This window comes from Pongo pygmaeus, chromosome 9 (assembly GCF_028885625.2).
Source record: "Pongo pygmaeus isolate AG05252 chromosome 9, NHGRI_mPonPyg2-v2.0_pri, whole genome shotgun sequence".
Classification (NCBI taxonomy): domain Eukaryota; kingdom Metazoa; phylum Chordata; class Mammalia; order Primates; family Hominidae; genus Pongo; species Pongo pygmaeus.
In genome coordinates, this window is record NC_072382.2 from 112,069,948 (window position 1) to 112,090,858 (window position 20,911).

The 20,911-nt window shown below is 42.7% G+C and overlaps 1 long non-coding RNA gene across 2 annotated transcripts in view; it reads left to right on the forward strand.

The window, feature by feature from the left end:
* The window catches only part of LOC129008513 (uncharacterized), a 76,786-nt gene extending 57,173 nt beyond the window's left edge, over positions 1-19,613 (forward strand). For both annotated transcript variants that reach the window (XR_010127633.1, XR_008492562.2), the window contains one exon: positions 18,243-19,613. This is a non-coding gene — a long non-coding RNA (uncharacterized LOC129008513). The remainder of the gene's footprint in view (positions 1-18,242) is intronic.
* The last annotated feature ends 1,298 nt before the right edge of the window (positions 19,614-20,911 follow it).

Sequence of the window (20,911 nt, forward strand, 5' to 3'; positions counted from 1 at the left end):
TGCTGGAGGTCCACTCCAGACCCTGTTTGCCTGGGCATCAGCCGCGGAGGCTGCAGAACAGTGAATATTGGTGAACAGCAAATGTTGCTGCCTGATCGTTCCTCTGGAAATTTCGTCTCAGAGGGGTACCCAGCCGTGTGAGGCATCAGTCTGCCTCTACTGGTGGGTGCCTCCCAGTTAGGCCACTCAGGGGTCAGGGACCCACTTGAGGAGGCAGTCTGTCCATTCTCAGATCTCAAGCTCTGTGCTGGGAGAACCACTACTCTCTTCCAAGCCGTCAGACAGGGACATTTAAATCTGCAGAGGTTTCTGCTGCCTTTTATTCTGCTATGCCCTGCCCCCATAGGTGGAGTCTACAGAGGCAGGCAGGCCTCCTTTAGCTGTGGTGGGCTCCACCCAGTTCGAGCTTCCTGGCCGCTTTGTTTACCTACTCAAGCCCAGCAATGGTGAGTGCCCCTCCCCCAGCCTCGCTGCGGCATTGCAGTTTGATCTCAGACTGCTGTGCTAGCAATGAGCGAGGCTCTGTGGGCGTAGGACCCTCCGAGCCAGGCACGGGATATAATCTCCTTGTGTGCTGTTTGCTAAGACTTTTGGAAAAGTGCAGTATTAGGGTGGGAGTGACCCAATTTTCCAGGTGCCATTTGTCACCCCTTCCCTTGGCTAGGAAAGGGAATTCCCTGACCCCTTGCGCTTCCCAGGTGAGGTGATGCCTCACCCTGCTTCGGCTCATGCTCAGTGCGCTGCACCCACTGTCCTGCACCCACTGTCCAACAATCCCCAGTGAGGTGAACCTGGTACCTCAGTTGGAAGTGCAGAAATCACCCGCCTTCTGCGTCGCTCATGCTGGGAGCTTGTAGACTGAGCTATTCCTATTCAGCCATCTTTGAACTGCCCCCCTATTTCAGGTACCATTTTTTTTTCTTTTCTTTTCTTTTTTTGAGACAGATTCTTGCTCTGTCACCCAGGTTGGAGTGCAGTGGCATGATCTCAGCTCACTGCAACCTCCGCCTCCAGGGTTCAAGCAATTCTCCTGCCTCAGCCTCTTGAGTACCTGGGATTACAGGTGTGCGCCACCATGCCCGGCTAATTTTTGTATTTTTAGTAGAGTCGGGATTTTGTCATATTGGCCAGGCTGGTCTCAAACTCCTGACCTCAAGTGATCTATCTGCGTGACTCGGCCTCCCAAAATTCTGGAATTACAGGCATGAACCACTAAGCCCAGCCAATTTTTTTTTTGTTTGTTTGAGACAGAGTTTTGCTTTTATTACCCAAGCTGGGGTGCAGTGGCATGAACTTGGCTCATTGCAACCTCCACCTCTTGGGTTCAAGTGATTCTCCTGCCTCAGCCTCCCGAGTAGATGGGAACCTCCCGAGGTGCACATCACCACACCTGGCTAATTTTTGTATTTTTAGTAGAGACAGGGTTTCATCATGTTGGTCAGGCTGGTCTCGAACTCTGGACCTCAGGTGATCCACCTGCCTCGGCCTCCCACAGTGCTGGAATTACAGGCATGAGCCATACAGCACCTAGCCCCAGCCGATTTTTTTCTTTTCTTTTCTTTTTTCTTTTTTTTGAGGCAATTTTTTTCTTTTATGATTAATGTTTTTGTTTTCTTTCTAGAAAAACTTTGTCTACTTCACAGTCGTGAAAATTTTTTTTGTGCTTTGTTATAAAGGGTTTATTGTTCAGCTTTTTTGTTCAGATATGTGATCCATTTGAGTCAATATTATGTATTGTTTGAAGAAAGGATCAAGGTTAATTTTTTCCTTTGAAAATGGTATCCCTTTATTCCATCCTCACTTGCAGAAGACACTATCATTTCTTCATTAAATTACTTTGGATGCTGTGTTGAAAGTCGACTGACCATTGCAGATGTGGGTCCTATTTCCTGGTTCAGCTCTTTCTCACTCCCTTTCAACCTCTCTTTCTTCCTTCCTTCACTTTTCTTAAATTTCTTTTTTGTTATTAACCAAAGTTCATACCTTATTCAGATTTCCCTAGTTACATTTCCTTAGGACCTAATGTCTTTTTGCTGGCCCAGGATTTCATCCTGGATACCACATTACATTTAGTCATCATGTCTCTTCAGGTTCCTTTTGGCTGTGACAGTTTCTCAGAAATTTCTTGGTTTTGATGACCTTGGCAATTTTGAAGAGTAGTGGTCAAGTATTTTATAGAATGTTGCTCAACTGGGGTTTCTTTGATGTTTTTCTCATGGTTAGTCTTGGGTTATGGGTTTTGGGAGGAAGACCACAGAGGTGATGTGACAGTCTCATAACATCATATCAATGCTACGCACCGTCAACATGACTTATCGTGTTGATGTTGACTTTGATCAGTTGGATGACGTAGTGTTTGTCAGGTCTCTCCAGTGTAAAGTAATCTTTTCTCCCCCTTTCCATTCTATACTCTTATGCACAACTTTCACTTAGAATGGGGACTTAATCTTCACTTCTTGAGGGCAGAGTATCTACATAAAATGATTTGGAATTTTTCTGCAGGAAGAAGAGTTGTCTATTTCTCACTGTTTATTTATTCAGTCATTTATTTATATCAGTATGGATACTTATTTTATACTTTGGGTTATAATCCATTTTAATTTTTGCTGCTGAAATTGTTTTCTTTGGCCACTGGGAACTGTCCCAGTTGGTTCCTGTGTCCCTTTGACATGCCCCAATTATTGCATGTGTCTGTTTCTGAGCAGTTCTTTACATTCTGGTGCTACAAAATGCTCCAGGCTGATTTTGTATATTTTCTGCTCTAGTCATAGAATTAACCATCTCTCCAAGGATCCCTCCTTTTTTTTTTAATGGGGAAATGCTATTAGAAACTAAGTTCTATACATTCTATTTCTATATTTGTGGGCCATATTACCAACATGAAGAATAAAAGAGAGGATATCACTATAGAATCCTACAAATACTTAAAAGGTTTGATAAGTTTGACCAGTTCTCTGAAAAATACACACATACACACATCATTGACTTTGTTACAAATAATTTTCCCATGAAGAAAACTCCGGGCCCATGTGATTTCGCTAGTTAATTCTATCGAACATTTAAAGATCCGTAATACTAATATTATACTAACTCTTTGAGAAACTAGAGGGGTGAACCCTTCCCAAAACATTTTATAAGGTTAGTATAAGCCTGATACCAAACCTGACAAAGAAATTAAAAGAGAAAAAATTGTAAATTAAATCCCTTCTTACCACAGATACAAAAATCCCCTGTCAAATACTGGCAGATCAAATCCAGAAATACAGGCTAGGCGTGGTGGCTCACACCTGTAATCCCAGCACTTTGGGAGGTTGAGGTGGGATCCCTTGAGGTCAGGAGTTCAAGACTGGCCTGGCCAACATGGTGAAACCCTGTCTCTACTAAAAATACAAAAATTAGCCAGGGGTGGTGGTGCACGCCTATAGTCCCAGCTACTTTAGAGGCTGAGATGGTGCCAGTGCACTACAGCCTGGGTGACAGAGCGACACTACTCTCAAAAGAAAAAGAAAAGAAAAAAAGTAATGTAAATTAAATATTAATGTTATGTAAATTATTTATATGTAATAATGTTTACAAAATTTATAATGATATATATTCATTTAATTTATATCAGAATGAAATTTTTTTATATGAGGAAAACCTTTTCTAACCAGCAATTAACTAGATGTCGAAGAATACAGTGTCAGAATGCACAAGATAATTAATATTTATGATAATCTGTTAGATTATGTGATGACAGCAAAAAATAAATCTGATTGCATACATGAGAGTTTTTTATTCTTTTACTCCACCCAAATACACCAGGCTATCATCTTTACTTTTCTGTAACGAAGCTCATGTTGACTGAGTTGCAAGTCAAAGTAGAAAACTACTAGAATGAGTTAGAAGAAAACAAGATACATTAAACCTATAAATTATATAGACATGGAAAGAGCATGAGATTTTAAACTGAAAAAAAAATTAGATTGAGTTCTTGAGTCACTATTTGTAAACTGTTTGTCCTTGGGCAAGGTACTTAACCATTCCCCTGAACCTCAGTTTTTCATCTGTGAGATAAAAGCAATAACAATAATAGCCTTCAGAAAGCACATAATACAGGTCTCAGGCTAAGTTTTTTATGTGCATTACCTCATTTAGTCTTCACATCAACCATGTGAGGTGGGTACTGTAATACTGTTATAACCCCAGTCTACAGATGAGGAAACTAAAGCTTGAGAGATTAGGTAATTCTCCCCATGTCATGCAGCAAGTACGTGATGAAGCAGGGATTCAAAGCATGACTGAAACCCAGGGCCTTAATTATTACACTGTACTACTGCTATGGTTTTCATGTGGTTTGTCCCTGCCAAAACTAATGTTGAAATTTAATTGCAATGTAAGGATGTTGGGAGGTGGAACTTTTTTTTTTTTTTTTTTGACAGAGTCTCACTCTGTTGCCCAGGCTGGAGTACAGTGGTGTGTTCTCAGCTCACTGCATCCTCCTCCTCCCAGTTTCAAGCGATTCTTGTGCCTCAGCCTCCTGGGTAGCTGGAATTACAGGTGTGTGCCACCCTACGTGGCTAGTTTTTGTATTTTTAGTGGAGATGGTGTTTCACCATGTTGGCCAGGCTGCTCTCAAACTTCCAACCTCAGATTATCTGTCCGCCTTGGCCTCCCAAAGTGCCGGGATTACAGGCATGAGCCACTATGCCCAGGCTAAGAGGTGGAACTTTTAAGAGGTGGGACCTCATGGGAGGTATTTGTGTCACGGGAGCTCCATCTTTATAGGCAGCTCCATTCTTGCAGTAGTGAGTTCTTTCTCATTCTTGAAAGACTAGTTCTTTTTAAAAAATAATTAATTTTTAATGTTTGTGGGTACATAGTAGGTGTGTATATTTGTAGGATACATGAGATGTGTTCATACAGGCATGCAATGTGAAATAATCACATGATGAATGGGGTATCCATTCCCTCAAACAATTATTCTTTATGTTACAAACAATCCAATGACACTCTTTTAGTTATTTTAAAATGTAGAATTGAGTCGTTATTGAACTATAGTCACCCTGTTTTGTGATCAAATCCTAGCCCATATTCATTCTTTCTGACTTTTTTTTTGTACCCTTTAACCATCCCCACCTCCCCTCTGCTCCTCAGTACCATTTTCAGCCTCTGGTAACCATCTTTCTACTATTTCCATGGGTCTGATTGTTTTGATTTTTAGATCCCACAAATAAGTGAGAACATGCGATGTTTATCTTTCTGGGTTGGCTTATTTCACTTAACATAATGACCTCCTGTTCCATCCATGTTGTTGCAAATGGCAAAATCTCATTATTTTTTGTGGCTGAATAGTATTCAATTGTGTATATGTACATTTTTTTTATCCATTCATCTGTTGATGGACACTTAAGTTGCTTCCAAATCTTAGCTATTATGGGCCAGGCATGGTGGCTCATGCCGTAATCCCAGCACTTTGGGAGGCTGAGGTGGGCAGATCACTCGAGGCCAGGACCAGCCTGGACAACATGGTGAAACCCCGTCTTTACTAAAAATACAAAAATTATCCAGGCATTGTGATGCACATCTGTAATCCCAGCTACTAGGGAGGCTGAGGCAGCAGAATCTCTTGAACCCGGGAGGTGGAGATTGCAGTGAGCTGAGATCGTGCCAATGCACTCCAGCTTGGGTGACAGAGCAAGACTCTGTCTCAAAAAGGAAAAAAAAAAAAAGAAAACAAATCATAGCTATTATGAACAGTGCTGCAACAAACATAGGAGTTCAAATATCTCTTTAATATACTGGTTTCCTTTTTTTGTGAGTGTATACCCAGCAATGCGACTGCTGGATCATATGGTAGCTCTGTTTTTCGTTTTTTGAGGAACTTCCAAACTATTCTCCATATAGGTTGTACTAATTTACATTCCCATCAACAGTGTATGAGGGTTCCCTTTTCTCCACATCCTTGCCAGCCTTTGTTGTTACCTGTTTTTTGGATATAAGCCATTTTAACTGGGGCGAGGATGATAGATATCTGATTGTAGTTTGATTTGCATTTATCTGATGATCAATGATGTTGAGCACCTTTTCATATGCCTGTTTATCATTTGTATGTCTTCTTTAGAGAGGTGCCTATTCAAGTCTTTTGCTCATTTTTTGATTGGATGATTAGATTTTTTTTCCTACAGAGTTGTTTGAGCTCCTTATATATTCTTGTTATTAATTCTTTGTGAGATGAATATGTTGCAAATATTTTCTCCCATTCTGTGGGTTGTCTCTTTACTTTGTTGATTGTTTCCTTTTCTGTGAAGAAGTTTTTAACCTTGATGTGATCCCAGTTGTCCATTTTTGCTTTGGTTGCCTGTGCTTGTGGGGGTATTGTTCAAAAAATTTTTGCCCAGACTAATATGCTGGAGATTTTCCCTAATGTTTTCCTCTAATAGTTTCATAGTTTGGGGTCTTGGACTTAAGTCTTTAATCAATTTTGAGTTGATTTTTTTTCTTTTTTCTTTCTTTCTTTTTTTTTTTTTTTTTTGTTGAGACAGAGTCTCACTCCATCGCCCAGGCTGGAGTGCAGTGATGTGATCTCAATCTCCACCTCCCAGTTTCAAGCGATTCTCCTGCCTCAGCCTCCTGAGTAGCTGAGATTGCAGGTGCCCAGCTAATTTTTTAAAATATTTTTAGTAGAGATGGGGTTTCACCATGTTGGACAGGTTGGTCTTGAACTCCTGACCTCAGGTAATCTGCTCACCTCAGCCTCCCAAAGTGCTGGGATTACAGGCATGAGCCACTGCACTCAGCCTGATTTGATTTTTGTATATGGTGAGAGATAGGGATCTAGTTTTATTCTTCTGCATATGGATATCTAGTATTCCCAGCACCATTTATTGAAGAGATTGTCTTTTTCCCAGTGTATGTTCTTAGACTGTTATCAAAAATGAGCTCACTGTAAGTGTGTGGATTTGTTTCTGGGTTTTCTATTGTTCCATTGGTCTATGTGTCTGTCTTTATGCCAGTGTCATGCTGTTTTGGTTACCATAGTTCTGTAGTATAATTTGAAGTCAGATAATGTGATTCCTCCAGTTTTGTTCTTTTTGCTTAGGATAGTTTTGGCTATTCTGGGTCTTTTGTGGTTCCATACAAATTTTAAAATAGTTTGTATCTATTTCTGTGAAAAATGTAATTGGTGTTTTGATAGGGATTGCATTGAATCTGTAGATTGCTTTGGGTGGTATGGACATTTTAACCATATTGATTATTCCAATCCATGAACATGAACTATTTTTTCATTTTTTGTTGTTCTCTTCAATTTCTTTCATCAATGTTTTATAGTTCTCATTATAGAGATTTTTCACTTCTTGTGTTAAGTTAATTCCTAGGCATTTAATTTTATTTGTAGCTATTACAAATGGGATTACTTTTTAATTTCTTTTTCAGATTGCTCACTGTTGGCATATAGAATGCTGCTGATTTTTCTATGTTGTTTTTGTATCCTGCAGCTTTACTGAATTTATCAGTTCTAACAGTTTTCTTGTGGAATCTTTAGGTTTTTCCAACTATAAGATCATATCATCTGCAAACAAGGATAATTTGACTTCTTCCATTCCAATTTGAATGCCCTTTATTTCTTTCTCTTGTCTGATTGCTTTAGCTAGGACTTCCAATACTATGTTGAATAACAGTGGTGAAAGTGGCCATCCTTGTCGTGTTCCAGATCTTAGGGGAAAGGCTTTCAGTTTTTCCTCATTTAGTATGATACTAGCTGTGGGTCTGTGGTATATGGCTTTTGTTATGTTGAGGTATGTTCCTTCTATACCCAGTTTTTTGAGGGTTTTTATGATAAAGGGATGTTGATTTTTTTTTTCCCAAGATGGAGTCTCACTCTGTCACCCAGGCTGGAGTGTAGTGTCGTGATCTCGGCTCACTGCAACCTCCACCTCTTAGGTTCAAGCAATTCTCCTGCCTCAGCCTCCTGAGTAGCTGGGATTACAGGTGCCCGCCACCACACCCAGCTAATTTTTGTATTTTTAGTAGAGACAGGGTTTCACCATGTTGACCAGGTTGGTCTCGAACTTCTGACCTCATGATCTGCCCGCCTCGGCCTCCCAAAGTGCTGGGATTACAGGCATCAGCCACTGTGCCTGGCTGGGATGTTGAATTTTATCAAATGGTTTTCTGCATCAGTTGAAATGATCATGAGATTTTTTTTTTTCATTCTGTTGATATGACACATCACACATGTTGGGAGCAGGCCCCCCAAAATCTGACCATAAACTGGCCCCAAAACTGGCCATAAACAAAATCTCTGCAGCACTGTAACATGTTCATAATGGCCCTAACGCCCAAGCTGGAAGGTTCTGGGTTTACGGGAATGAGGGTAAGGAACACCTGGCCCACCCAGGGCGGAAAACCACTTAAAGGCATTCTTAAGCCACAAACAATAGCATGAGCGATCTGTGCCTTAAGGACATGCTTCTACTGCAGTTAACTAGCCCAACCTATTTCTTTAATTCAGCCCATCCCTTCATTTCCCATAAGGGATACCTTTAGTTAATTTAATATCTATAGAAACAATGCTAATGACTGGTTTGCTGTTAATAAATATGTGGGTAAATCTCTGTTTGGGGCTCTCAGCTCTGAAGGCTGTGAGACCCCTGATTTCCCACTTCACATCTCTATATTTTTGTGTATGTGTCTTTAATTCCTCTAGTGCCACTGGGTTAGGGTCTCCCTGACTGAGCTGGTCTCAGCAAGTGGCGTCCATTTGTGGGGCTCCAATCCAGGTTGAAGGGTCACTGGAGCAACAGTTGGAATGGAAAACTAGCTGGAGGACACCCAAGTACTCTTAAAGCAATCCCCATGGTGAGTAAGAAGGGGAGCTTGGAAGCATCAGCGTAACAATGGGACAGGTGTGGGGTCTGGTTCATTTCACTTTGGAACTTTTCACACGGATAATGAGGAGGAACGAGAGTATAGTGAAGTAACAGAAGAGGTTACAGTGCATGTTTATTTACCAGATAAAGCTAAAGTGGCAAAGGAAGGAGAGGTTCATCCCTACCCTTCTGCACCCCCTCATTATTATTTGGAAGAAAAAGACCCTCCAGATCTTTCTTTTCCGGAGGACACTGGGTGAAAAGTAGTTGTCCCAGTGACTGTTCAAGCAGCGCCTCGAGCGACCGCTCTTAGTTCTATTCAGGCAGGAATTCAGTAAGCTAGACGAGAGGGTGATCTAGAGGCTTGGCAGTTCCCTGTTAGAATACATCCCCCAGATCAACGGGGAAGTATTATAGCTACATTTGAGCCTTTTCCTTTTAAATCGCTCAAAGAATTTAAACAAGCTATAAATCAGTATGGAACAGGTTCTCCTTTTGTAATGGGACCATTAAAGAATGTTGCTGTTTCCAGTTGGATGATTCCTACTGACTGGGATGCTCTTACTCAAGCTTGTCCAACCCTGGTCAGTCCTTACAATTTAAAACTTGGTGGGCAGATGAAGCTTCCATTCAGGCTGCTTGCAATGCCCGGGCCCAACATCAAATTAATATAACTGCAGACCAACTTTTGGGGGTTGGCGGCTGGGCTGGTTTAGATGCACAACTGGTCATGCAGGATGATGCCCTAGAACAGCTTAGAAGAGTGTGCATTAGCGCTTGGGAAAAAATCACTACAGTTGTAGAACATTACCCTTCCTTTAGTGCTATAAAACAGGGACCAAGAGAACCATACATTGATTTTATAGCTCAGTTACAGGAGTCTCTTAAAAAGATGATTGCAGATTCGGCTGCTCAGGATATAGTGTTGCAGTTATTAGCTTTTGACAATGCTAATCCTGATTGCCAGGCTGCTCTGCAACCTATCAGAGGGAAAGCACATTTTGTTGATTATATCAAGGCCTGTGATGGTATCAGAGGTAATCTGCATAAAGCTAGTTTGTTGGCACAGGCAATGGCAGGACTGAGAGTGGATAAAGGAAATACTCCATTTCCTGGAGCTTGTTTTAACTATGGGAAGCATGGTCATACTAAAAAAGAATGTAGAAAAAATCAGCGAGTCAGGCAGCCAGATGGGGAAAAAGGAAAACTTCTGATCCTGAAATATGTCCAAAATGTAAAAAAGGGAAATATTGGGCTAATCAGTGTCACTCTAAGTTTGACAAAGATGGGAACCTGATTTCAGGAAATGCCATGAGGGGTCCGTCTCAGGCCCCATTCTAAACCGGGGCATTTCCAGCTCAGGCCATTCCCTTACCCCTGTACAATGTTTGTCCACTGCCACAGCCGGTAGTGCCATAGTAGATTTGTGCTGCACAAAACTGTGAGCCTTCTACCTGGGGAACCCCCACAAAAGGTCCCAACAGAAGTCTATGGACCCTTGCCAGCGGGGACAATAGGATTACTTTTAGGAAGGTCTAGTTTAGGTTTAAAAGGGGTACAAATACATACATGAGTCATTGATTCAGATTACAATGGGGAAATTCAAATTGTTATATCTAATTCTGTTCCCTGGAAAGCAGAGCCAGGAGAGTGCATAGCACGGCTCCTGATTGTGCCATATGTGAGAATGGGAAAAAATGAAACTAAATGAACAGGAGGATTTGGAAGCACAAATAAACAAGGCAAAGCAGCTTATTGGGTAAATCAAATTACTGATAAATGTCCTACCTGTGAAATAACTATTCAAGGAAAGAAATTTAAAGGTTTGGTAGATACAGGAGTGGACATTTCAATCATTTCTCTACAGCACTGGCCGTCTGCATGGCCAATTCAACCTGCTCAATTTAACATATTTGGAGTTGGTAAAGCTGCTGAAGTATATCAAAGTAGTTATATTTTGCATTGTGAAGGGCCCGATGGACAACCTGGGACTATTCAACCAATTATAACTTTTGTACCTATAAATTTTGGGGGAATAAATGTATTACAACAATGGGGAGCACAAGTTCTAATTCCAGAACAATTATATAGCCCTCAAAGTCAACATATGGTGCATGAAATGGGGCATGTCACTGGTATGGGACTAGAAAAAAGTTTGCAAGGTTTGAAAAAACCACTTCAAGTGGAAAGACCAAGTTCCTGCCAAAGATTAGGAAATAATTTTTGATGGCAGCCATTGTTAAGCCTCCAGAACCTATACTTTTAAAATGGTTAGCCAATAAGCCAATTTGGTTAGAACAATGGCCGCTAAGTAAAGAGAAACTGGAGGCTTTAGAGACATTAGTTACTGAACAATTAGAAAATGGGCACATAGCTCCAACATTTTCTCCTTGGAATTCTCCAGCTTTCATAATTAAGAAAAAATCAGGTAAATGGAGAATGCTAACTGACTTAAGAGCCATCAATTCAGTTATACAACCTATGGGAGCATTACAGCCAGGATTGCCTTCTCCTGCTATAATTCCAAAAAATTGGCCTTTAATAGTCATAAGCTTAAAAGACTGTTTCTTTACTATCCCTTTAGCTGAGCAAGACTGTGAACGGTTTGCATTTACAATTCCTGCAGTAAACAACCTGCAGCCTGCTAAGCATTTTCATTCTTTCACAGATGGGTCTAGTAATGGTAAAGCTTCTTATTCTGGATCAAAAGGTAAAGTTTTCCAGACGCCCTATACTTCAGGTCAAAAAGTGGAGCTTGTGGCAGTAATTAAGGTATTGACTGCTTTCGATATACCTATTAATGTGATTTCTCACTCTTCATACGTGGTTTATTCCACACAGTTAATTGAAAATGCTTAGTTATGATTTCATACAGATGAACAACTAATGACTTTATTTACCCAATTGCAAACAGCAGTTAGAAGTAGAATGCACCCTTCCCCTTCAAGCTGTAGGGGGAGAGATGTTCCATCTGAACATCAGAAGGAACAAACTCCAGACACACCATCTTTAAGAACTGTAACACTCACCACAAGGGTCCAAGCCTTTATTCTTGAAGTCAGCAAGACCAAGAACCCACCAGAAGGAACAAATTCCAGACACATTTTGGCAACCATGAAGAGACTATCGCCAAGCAGTGAGCAGCATCGGGCCCCTTTTGCTTGCTATTCTGTCCTATTTTTCCTTAGAATTCGGGGGCTAAATACCAGGCACCTGTCAGCCAGTTAAAAGCGACTAGTGTGGCCACTGGACTAAAGACATGGGTGTCAGGCTTCCTGGGAAATGGCTCTCTAACAATCCCCAACTCTTCAGAGTTGGGAGCATTGGTTTGCCTGGAACCAGCTTCCACTTTTCCTGTACTTCTGGGTTGAGCCAAGGGTCAACAGAGAGGAAAGCCATTCAGCTCTGGGATCCCAACAGCAAGTTGGTTGACCCTGTGGCCATGAGCGGAACTCTCAAAGTCATGTCGCCCAAGTGAGACTTGCCCATCTATCCTATCTATCCTGACCCTTGCCCCCTGGGTCCTAACGCCTGTCAGACAAACTTCCTCTCGCCTCTCTTCTCCGAGACTAGTCCCACTTCTAAAAACCACTCCCTGTCTCTGGTGCTTTTCTAGTTTCTCCTATAAGAATGTTTTCTACTATAAACTCCAGGACTCTATTCCCTTCTTTTAGCACCCAGGCTCACCAATCAGAAAGACATAATTTTTGCTGAAAGCCCCGTTGGGTGAGGAGACCAACTATCCTTTTAGGATCCCTCCTCAGACAAGCAGGCCTAACAAAGGCTATTCCTGAAGCTAGGATATCAGGAGCCTCAGAAATTATATCCTTCCTATTCATATAAGTGAGGACAAAAGGTGTCACTCTCCCAATCCTGGAGATCCCTTCCCTCAATCAGGGAATGGCCCTCCATTTCATTTTTGAGGCATAACATCTTTATAGTACAGGGGTAAAGTCCCAATACTAACAGGAGAAAGCTTAGGACTCTAACAGGTTTTTGAGAATGTGTCAGTAAGGGCCACTAAATCCGATTTTTCTTGGTCCTCTTTGGGGTCTAGGAGGACAGGCAAGGGTGCAGCTTTTCGAGAATGCATCAGTAAGGGCCACTAAATTCAACCTTCCTCAGTCCTCCTTGTGGTCTAGGAGGAAAACTAGTGTTTCTGCTGCTGTGTTGGTGAGTGCAACTATTCCGATCAGCAGGGTCCAGGGACCATCATGGGTTCTTGGGCAGGGAGAGAAACAAAAAAACTAAAACCGTGGGTGGTTTTGTCTTTCAGATGGGAAACACTCAGGCATCAACAGGCTCACCCTTGAAATGCATCCTAAGCCATTGGGACCAATTTGATCTGCAAACCCTGAAAAAGAGGTGGCTCATTTTTTTCCCTGCACTACAGCCTGGCCCCAATATTCTCTCTCTGATGGGGAAAAATGGCCACCTGAGGGAAGTATAAATTACAATACCATCCTGCAGCTTGACCTTTTCTGTAAGAGGGAAGGCAAATGAAGTGAAATACCTTATGTCCAAGCTTTCTTTTCATTGAAGGAGAATACACAACTAGGCAAAGCTTGCAATTTACATCCCACAGGAGGACCTCTCAGCTTAACCCCCATATCCTAGCCTCCCTATAGCTCCCTTTCCTATTAATGATAAGCCTCCTCTAATCTCCCCTGCTCAGAAGGAAATAAGCAAAGAAATCTCCCAAAGATCACAAAAACCCCTGGGCTATTGGTTATGTCCCCTTCAAGCTGTAGGGGGAGGGTAATTTGGCCCAATCCAGGTACACGTCCCCTTCTCCCTCTCTGATTTAAAGCAGATCAAGGCAGACCTGGGGAAGTTTTCAGATGATCCTAATATGCACATAGATGTCCTACAGGGTCTAGGGCAAATCTTTGATCTCATTGGAGAGATGTCATGCTATTGTTAGATCAAACCTTGGCCTTTAATGAAAAGAATGCGGCTTTAGCTGCAGCCCAAGAGTTTGGAGATACCTGGTATCTTAGTCAAGTAAATGATAGACTGACAGCCAAAGAAAGGGACAGATTCCCTACTGGTCAGCAAGCCATCCCCAGTATGGATCCCCACTGGGACCTTGACTCAGATCATGGGGACTGGAGTCGTAAACATCTGTTGACCTGTGTTCTAGAAGGACTAAGGATAATTAGGAAAAAGCCCATGAATTATTCAGTGATGTCCACCATAACTCAGGGATAGGAAGAAAATCCTTCTGCCTTCCTCGAGTGGCTACGGGAGGCCTTAAGAAAATATGCTTCCTTGTCACCTGACTCACTAGAGGGTCAATTGATTCTAAAAGATAAGCTTATTACCCAATCAGCTGCAGAAATCAGAAGAAAGCTCCAAAAGCGAGCCCTGGGCCCTGAACAAAATCTGGAGGCATTATTAAACCTGGCAACCTCAGTGTTCTATAATAGGGGCCAAGAAGAACAGGCCCAAAAGGAAAAGTGAGATCAGAGAAAGGCCACAACCTTAGTCATGGCCCTCAGACAAACAAACCTTGGTGGTTCAGAGAGGACAGAAAATGGAGCAGGCCAATCACCTGGTAGGGCTTGTTATCAGTGTGGTTTACAAGGACACTTTAAAAAAGATTGTCCAATGAGAAACAAGCCACCCCCGCATCCATGTCCACTATGCCGAGGCAATTACTGGAAGGCATACTGCCCCAGAGTACCATGGTTCTCTGGGCCAGAAGCCCCCAACCAGATGATCCAACAACAGGACTGATGGTGCCCAGGGTAAGCACCAGCTCATGTCATCACCCTCACTGAGCCCCGGGTATGTTTAACCATTGAGGGCCAGGAAATTGACTTCCTCCTGGACACTGGTGTGGCCTTCTCAGTGTTAATCTCCTATCCCGGGTGACTGTCCTCAAGGTCCGTTACCACCTGAGGAATCCTGGGACAGCCTGTAACCAGGTATTTCTCCCACTTCCTCAGTTGTAACTGGGAGACTTTGCTCTTTTCACATGCCTTTCTTGTTATGTCTGAAAGTCCCACACCCTTATTAGGGAGGGATATATTAGCCAAAGCTGGAGCTACTATCTACATGAATATGGGGAACAAGTTACCCATTTGTTGTCCCCTACTTGAGGAGGGAATCAACCCTGAAGTCTGGGCATTAGAATGACAATGTGGAAGGGCAAAAAATGCCCACCCAGTCCAAATCAGGCTAAAAGATCCCACCACTTTTCCTTATCAAAGGCAATATCCCTTAAGGCCTGAAGTTCATAAAGGATTACAGGATATTGGTAAACATTTAAAAGCTCAAGGCTTAGTAAGGAAATACAGCAGTCCTTGCAACACCCCAATTCTAGGAGTACAAAAACCAAATGATCAGTGGAGTCTAGTGCAAGATCTTAGACTCATCAGTGAGGCAGTAATTCCTCTATATCCAGTTATACCCAACCCCTATACCCTGCCCTCTCAAATACCAGAGGAAGCAGAATGGTTCACTGCTCTGGACCTCAAGGATGCCTTCTTCTGTATTCCCCTGCACTCTGACTCCCAGTTTCTCTTTGTCTTTGAGGATCTCAGAGACCACACATCCCAACTTACATGGACCGTCTTGCCCCAAGGGTTTAGGGATAGCCCCCATCTGTTTGGTCAGGCACTGGCTCAAGATCTAGGCCACTTCTCAAGTCCAGGCACTCTGGTCCTTCAGTATGTGGATGATTTACTTTTGGCCACCAGTTCGGAAGCCTCATGCCAGCAGGCTACTCTAGATTTCTTGAGCTTTCTAGCCAATCAATGGTACGAGGCATCTAGGTCGAAGGCCCAGCTTTGCCTACATCAGGTCAAATATCTAGGCCTAATCTTAGCCAGAGGAACCAGAGCCCTCAGCAAGGAATGAGTACAGCCTATACTGGCTTATCCTTGCCCTAAGACATTAAAACAGTTGTGGGGGTTCCTTGGAATCACCGGTTTTGCTGACTATGCATCCCTGGATACAGTGAGATACCCAGGCCCCTCTATATGCTAATCAAGGAGACCCAGAGGGCAAATACTCATCTAGTAGAATGGGAACCAGGGGCAGAAACAGCCTTCAAAACCTTAAAGCAGGCACTAGTACAAGCTCCAGCTTTAAACCTTCCACAGGACAAAGCTTCTCTTTATACATAACAGAGGAGCAGGGATAGCTCTTGCAGTCTTTACTCAGATTCATGGGACATCCCCACAACCAGTGGCATACCTAAGTAAGGAAATTGATGTAGTAGCAAAAGGCTGGCCTCACTGTTTATGTGTAGTTGTGGCAGTGGCCATCTCAGTGTCAGAGGCTATCAAAATAATACAAGGAAAGGATCTCACTGTCTGGACTACTCATGATGTAAATGGCATACTAGGTGCCAAAGGAAGTTTATGGCTAGCAGACAACCACCTACTTAGATACCAGGTGCTACTCCTTGAGGGACCGGTGCTTCAAATATGTACGTGCATGGCCCTCAACCCTGCCACTTTTCTCCCAGAGGATAGGGAACCAATTGAACATGACTGCCAACAAATTATAGTCCAGACTTATGCCATCCGAGATGATCTCTTAGAAGTCCCCTTAGCTAATCCTGACCTTAACCTATATACCGATGGAAGTTCATTTGTGAAGAATGGGATATGAAGGGCAGGTTATGCCATAGTAACGGTACTTGAAAGTAAGCCTCTTCCCCCAGGGACCAGCTCTCAGTTAGCAGAACTAGTGGCACTTACCCGAGCCTTAGAACTGGGAAAAGGAAGAAGAATAAATGTATGTACAGTTAGCAAGTATGCTTATCTAATCCTACATGCCCATGCTGCAATATGGAAAGAAAGGGAGTTCCTAACCTCTGGGGGAACCCCCATTAAATACCACAAGGAAATTATGGAGTTATTGCATGCAGTGCAAAAACCCAAGGAGGTGACAGTCTTACACTGCCAAAGCCATCAGAAAAGTGAAGGAGAAAAGGCAGATGCTAAGGCCAAAATTGCTGCCAGGTGGAACCTCCCATTCCTGCAAAAAATTGGGTCTTTACCAACTTAACCTACCACTCTTGTTATGAAGGAAAAGACCCTTTCCAACTTCTAAATATGCAATCATTAGCCAACTTCCCCATCTCTGATTGGACCAAGAATACACTAACAGGACATGCAATCCAACTTTTGTGTTCTTACATTTTCAACCTCACCTATTACACAAGCAATGAAAAGCCCATACACGGCCCTGTAACTATGAATGCCATCTTAACTTTCCAAGCCCCTTTATGCATCCAATGCAACCTGTTATCGGGTCTGCCCCTGGGGCACCTACTACCCCATCAGTGTAATTACACCCTACAACTTCAAGGCCCAACTGATCATAGTAACTTCCGAGTCATTCAAACAGCTCCATTCAGATGGTTTGTCCACTTCTCAGGTTCCCCAAAAATCATCACCTCCTCCCTGCTTAACAAACAGTCCACGTTTTGTAATGGCAAACATACTCCCTCCGTGACCATTCACCCCTGGACCCCCTGCAGCAGTGCCCCCACCACTAGTGAATGCCTTCTCATCCCTTCTTTCAATCACTCTCTCAAATGGTTCCTAGTAGATACAAAAAGGCTTTTTCTCCAGTGGGAAAATAGAACACAGGGAGCCACTCAGTTTGCTTCCAACACCCCTTTCCAACCCTTCACTGGAGCTACCTTGGCAATTACTCTAGGAGTATGGGAAAATGAAAATAACAAACTCACACACCTTTTTAACATACACAACCAGTTCTGTCTACCCAGCAAATGTATATTCTTTTTATGTGGAACATCAGCCTATATCTGCCTCTCCACTAACTGGACAGGCACCTGTACCTTAGTCTTTCTAAGTCCTAACATTAACATTGCCCCAGGAAATCAGACCCTATCACTACCCCTCAAAGCTCGAGTCCATCAGCACAGAGCCATACAACTAATACCCCTACTTACAGGGTTAGGAATGGCTACTGCTACAGGAACCAGAATAGCCACTTTATTTACTTCATTATCCTACTACCACACACTCTCAAAGGATTTCTCAGACAGTTTGCAAGAGATAATGAAATCTATCCTTACTCTAGAATACCAAATAGACTCTTTCGCAGCAGTGACTCTCCAAAACCGCTGAGACTAGACCTCCTCACTGCTGAGAAAGGAGGACTCTGCACCTTCTTAGGGGAAGAGTGTTGTTTTTATACTAACCAGTCAGGGATAGTACGAGATGCCACCCGGCATTTACAGGAAAAGGCTTCCAAAATCAGACAACGTCTTTCAAGCTCTTATACCAACCTCTGGAGTTGGGCAACATGGCTTCTCCCCTTTCTAGGTCCCATAGTAGCCATCTTGCTATTACTCACCTTTGGGCCCTGTATTTTTAACCTCCTTGTCAAATTTGTTTCCTCTAGGATCGAGGCTATCAAGCTACAGATGATCTTACAAATGGAACCCCAAATGAGTGCAACTAACAACTACCAAGGACCCCGGGACCAACCCGCTGGCCCTTTCAGTGGCCTAAAGAGTTCCTCCCTGGAGGACACTACAACTGCAGGGTCCCTTCTTTGCCCCTATCCAGCAGGAAGTAGCTAGAGTGGTCATCACCCAATTCCCAGTAGCAGTTGGGGTGTCTTGTTAAGTGGGGAGATTGAGAGGTGAAGCCAGCTGGGCTTCTGGGTTGGGTGGGGACTTGGAGAACTTTTCTGTCTAGCTAGAGGATTGTAAACACACCAATCAGTGCTCTGTGTTTAGCTAAAGGTTTGTAAATGCACCAATCAGCACTCTATAAAAATGGACCAATCAGCACTCTGTAAAATGGACAAATCAGCACTCTGTAAAATGGAACAATCAGTAGGATGTGGGTGGGGCCAAATACAGGAATAAAAGCTGGCCACCCGAGTCAGCAGTGGCAACCCACTCGGGTCCCCTTCCATGCTGTGGAAGCTTTGTTCTTTCGCTCTTCACAATAAATTTTGCTGCTTCTCACTCTTTGGGTCCACACCACCTTTATGAGCTGTAACACTCACTGCGAAGGTCTGCGGCTTCACTCCTGAAGTCAGCGAGACCACAAACCCATGGGGAGGAACAATCAACTCTGGACATGCCACCTTTAAGAGCTGTAACACTCACTGTAAACGTCTGTGGCTTCACTCCTGAAGTCAGCAAGACTACGAATGCACTGGAAGGAAGAAATTTCGGACACATCTGAACATCTGAAGGAACAAACTCTGGACACGCCATCTTTAAGAACTGTAACACTCACCGTGAGGGTTCACGGGTTCATTCTTGAAGTCAGCAAGACCAAGAACCCACCAGAAGAAACCAATTCCGGACACAGACTCACTGCAACCTCCACCTCCTGGATTCAAGTGACTCTCCTGCCTCAGCCTCCTGAGTAGCTGTGCCTACAGGCACGAGCCACCATGCATGGCTAATTTTTTGTATTTTTAGTAGAGATGGGGTTTCACCATGTTGCCCAGGCTGGTCTCCAACTCCTGAGCTCAAGTGATCCACCTGCTTTGGCCTCCCAAAGTGTTGGGATACAGGTCTGAGCCACTGTGCCCGGCCTCCCCTGGATTAGTTCTTACAGGAATAGATTAGTTCTTGCTAGAGAAGGTTGTTATAAAAGTGAGATTGCCTCTAGTGTTTTGTATCCTCACATATGTCTGCTTACCTCTTTACCTCTACCTATGTTATGACCCGGCATAAAAGCCCTCACCAGAAGCCAAGCAGATGCTGATGCCACACCCCTTGGACTTCTCAGTCTACAGAGCCATGAAACAAATAAACCTTTCTTTATAAATTATCCAGCTTCAGGTATTCTGTTATAGCAACACAAAATGGATGAAGACAACTACCTTATCATAATAATACTATGATAGTCAAAATAGATAATGTCTGTTAAAATGCTTAAACAGTTTACACATGTAATTTTTACCTCATTAGAGTGATTTATTATTCATTAATATGTAGAGTAGCATTAAGGTATAACAACATAAACATTGAGATCATTAATCAAGGATCCTGAGATTCTACTCTTGTTCTCCATAAATTAGCTGAGTAAATATGGTAAGTCATTTAACATTTGGGCTTCAGGTTTCTTAATCTATAAAAATGACAAAGTATCATTTAGAACCTTCTGGCCAGGAAATATATCATTTTGCGATCTCCTAAATCTAGTTTTTTTCTCACATGCTGGCTCTAAGTTTTTGAGATAGGATCTTGCTCTGTTGCCCAGACTGGAGTGCAGTGGCATGAACATGGCTCACTGCAGCCTTAACCTCCTGGGCTCCAGTGATCCTCCTGCTTCAGTCACTCGAGTAGCAGGGACTACAGGCTCATGTCACCACACCCAGCTATTTAAGAATTTTTTTTTGTAGAGACAGGGTCTCCCTGTATTGCCTAGCCTGATCTCAAAATCCTGGGCTGAAGTGATCCTCCTGCTTGGGACTCTCAAAGTGCTGGGATTGCAGGTGTGAGCCACCATACCCAGCCTTTAAGTTTTCTCCATTAAGAGACTGTTGCATTTTCCCCCTCTGCTCCTGCCTTGCTGAATGAGTTGAGTTCATATACACGATTATTACAAAGTACAACATGCTTAGAAAAATCTGTGACAAATAGAAAGAGGAATCTTTTTTTCTTTTGAAACTTTCACTTATTTTGTTTTGTTTAGTTTTGAGTAGGCAATGCATTTACATTGCCCAAATTTAAAACACTATCACAAGTCACACAATGAGGAGTCCAACTCCCTACCTTACCTGTCTACCCTTTTTCGTGCTCCCATTTTGTTCCTATCTATGCTTCCAGTGTTTTTCTATGCCAAGTTCAAATGATATAAATATAAATTTTCTTATTTTCTCCCTTTTCCTGTTAGACATTTCACTTTTTTCACTTAATAGTATATTCTGGAAATTACCATACATCAGTACGCAGTGAGCCACCTTCTCTCTATTTTTTTTCAGCTTCATATTATTCAGTTGTGGGGCAAAACCATAGTTTATTGAATGAATCTCCTAAAGAAGGACCCTTGTTTCTAACATTTTGCTATTGCAGAAAATGCTGCAAATAAATAACACTGTGC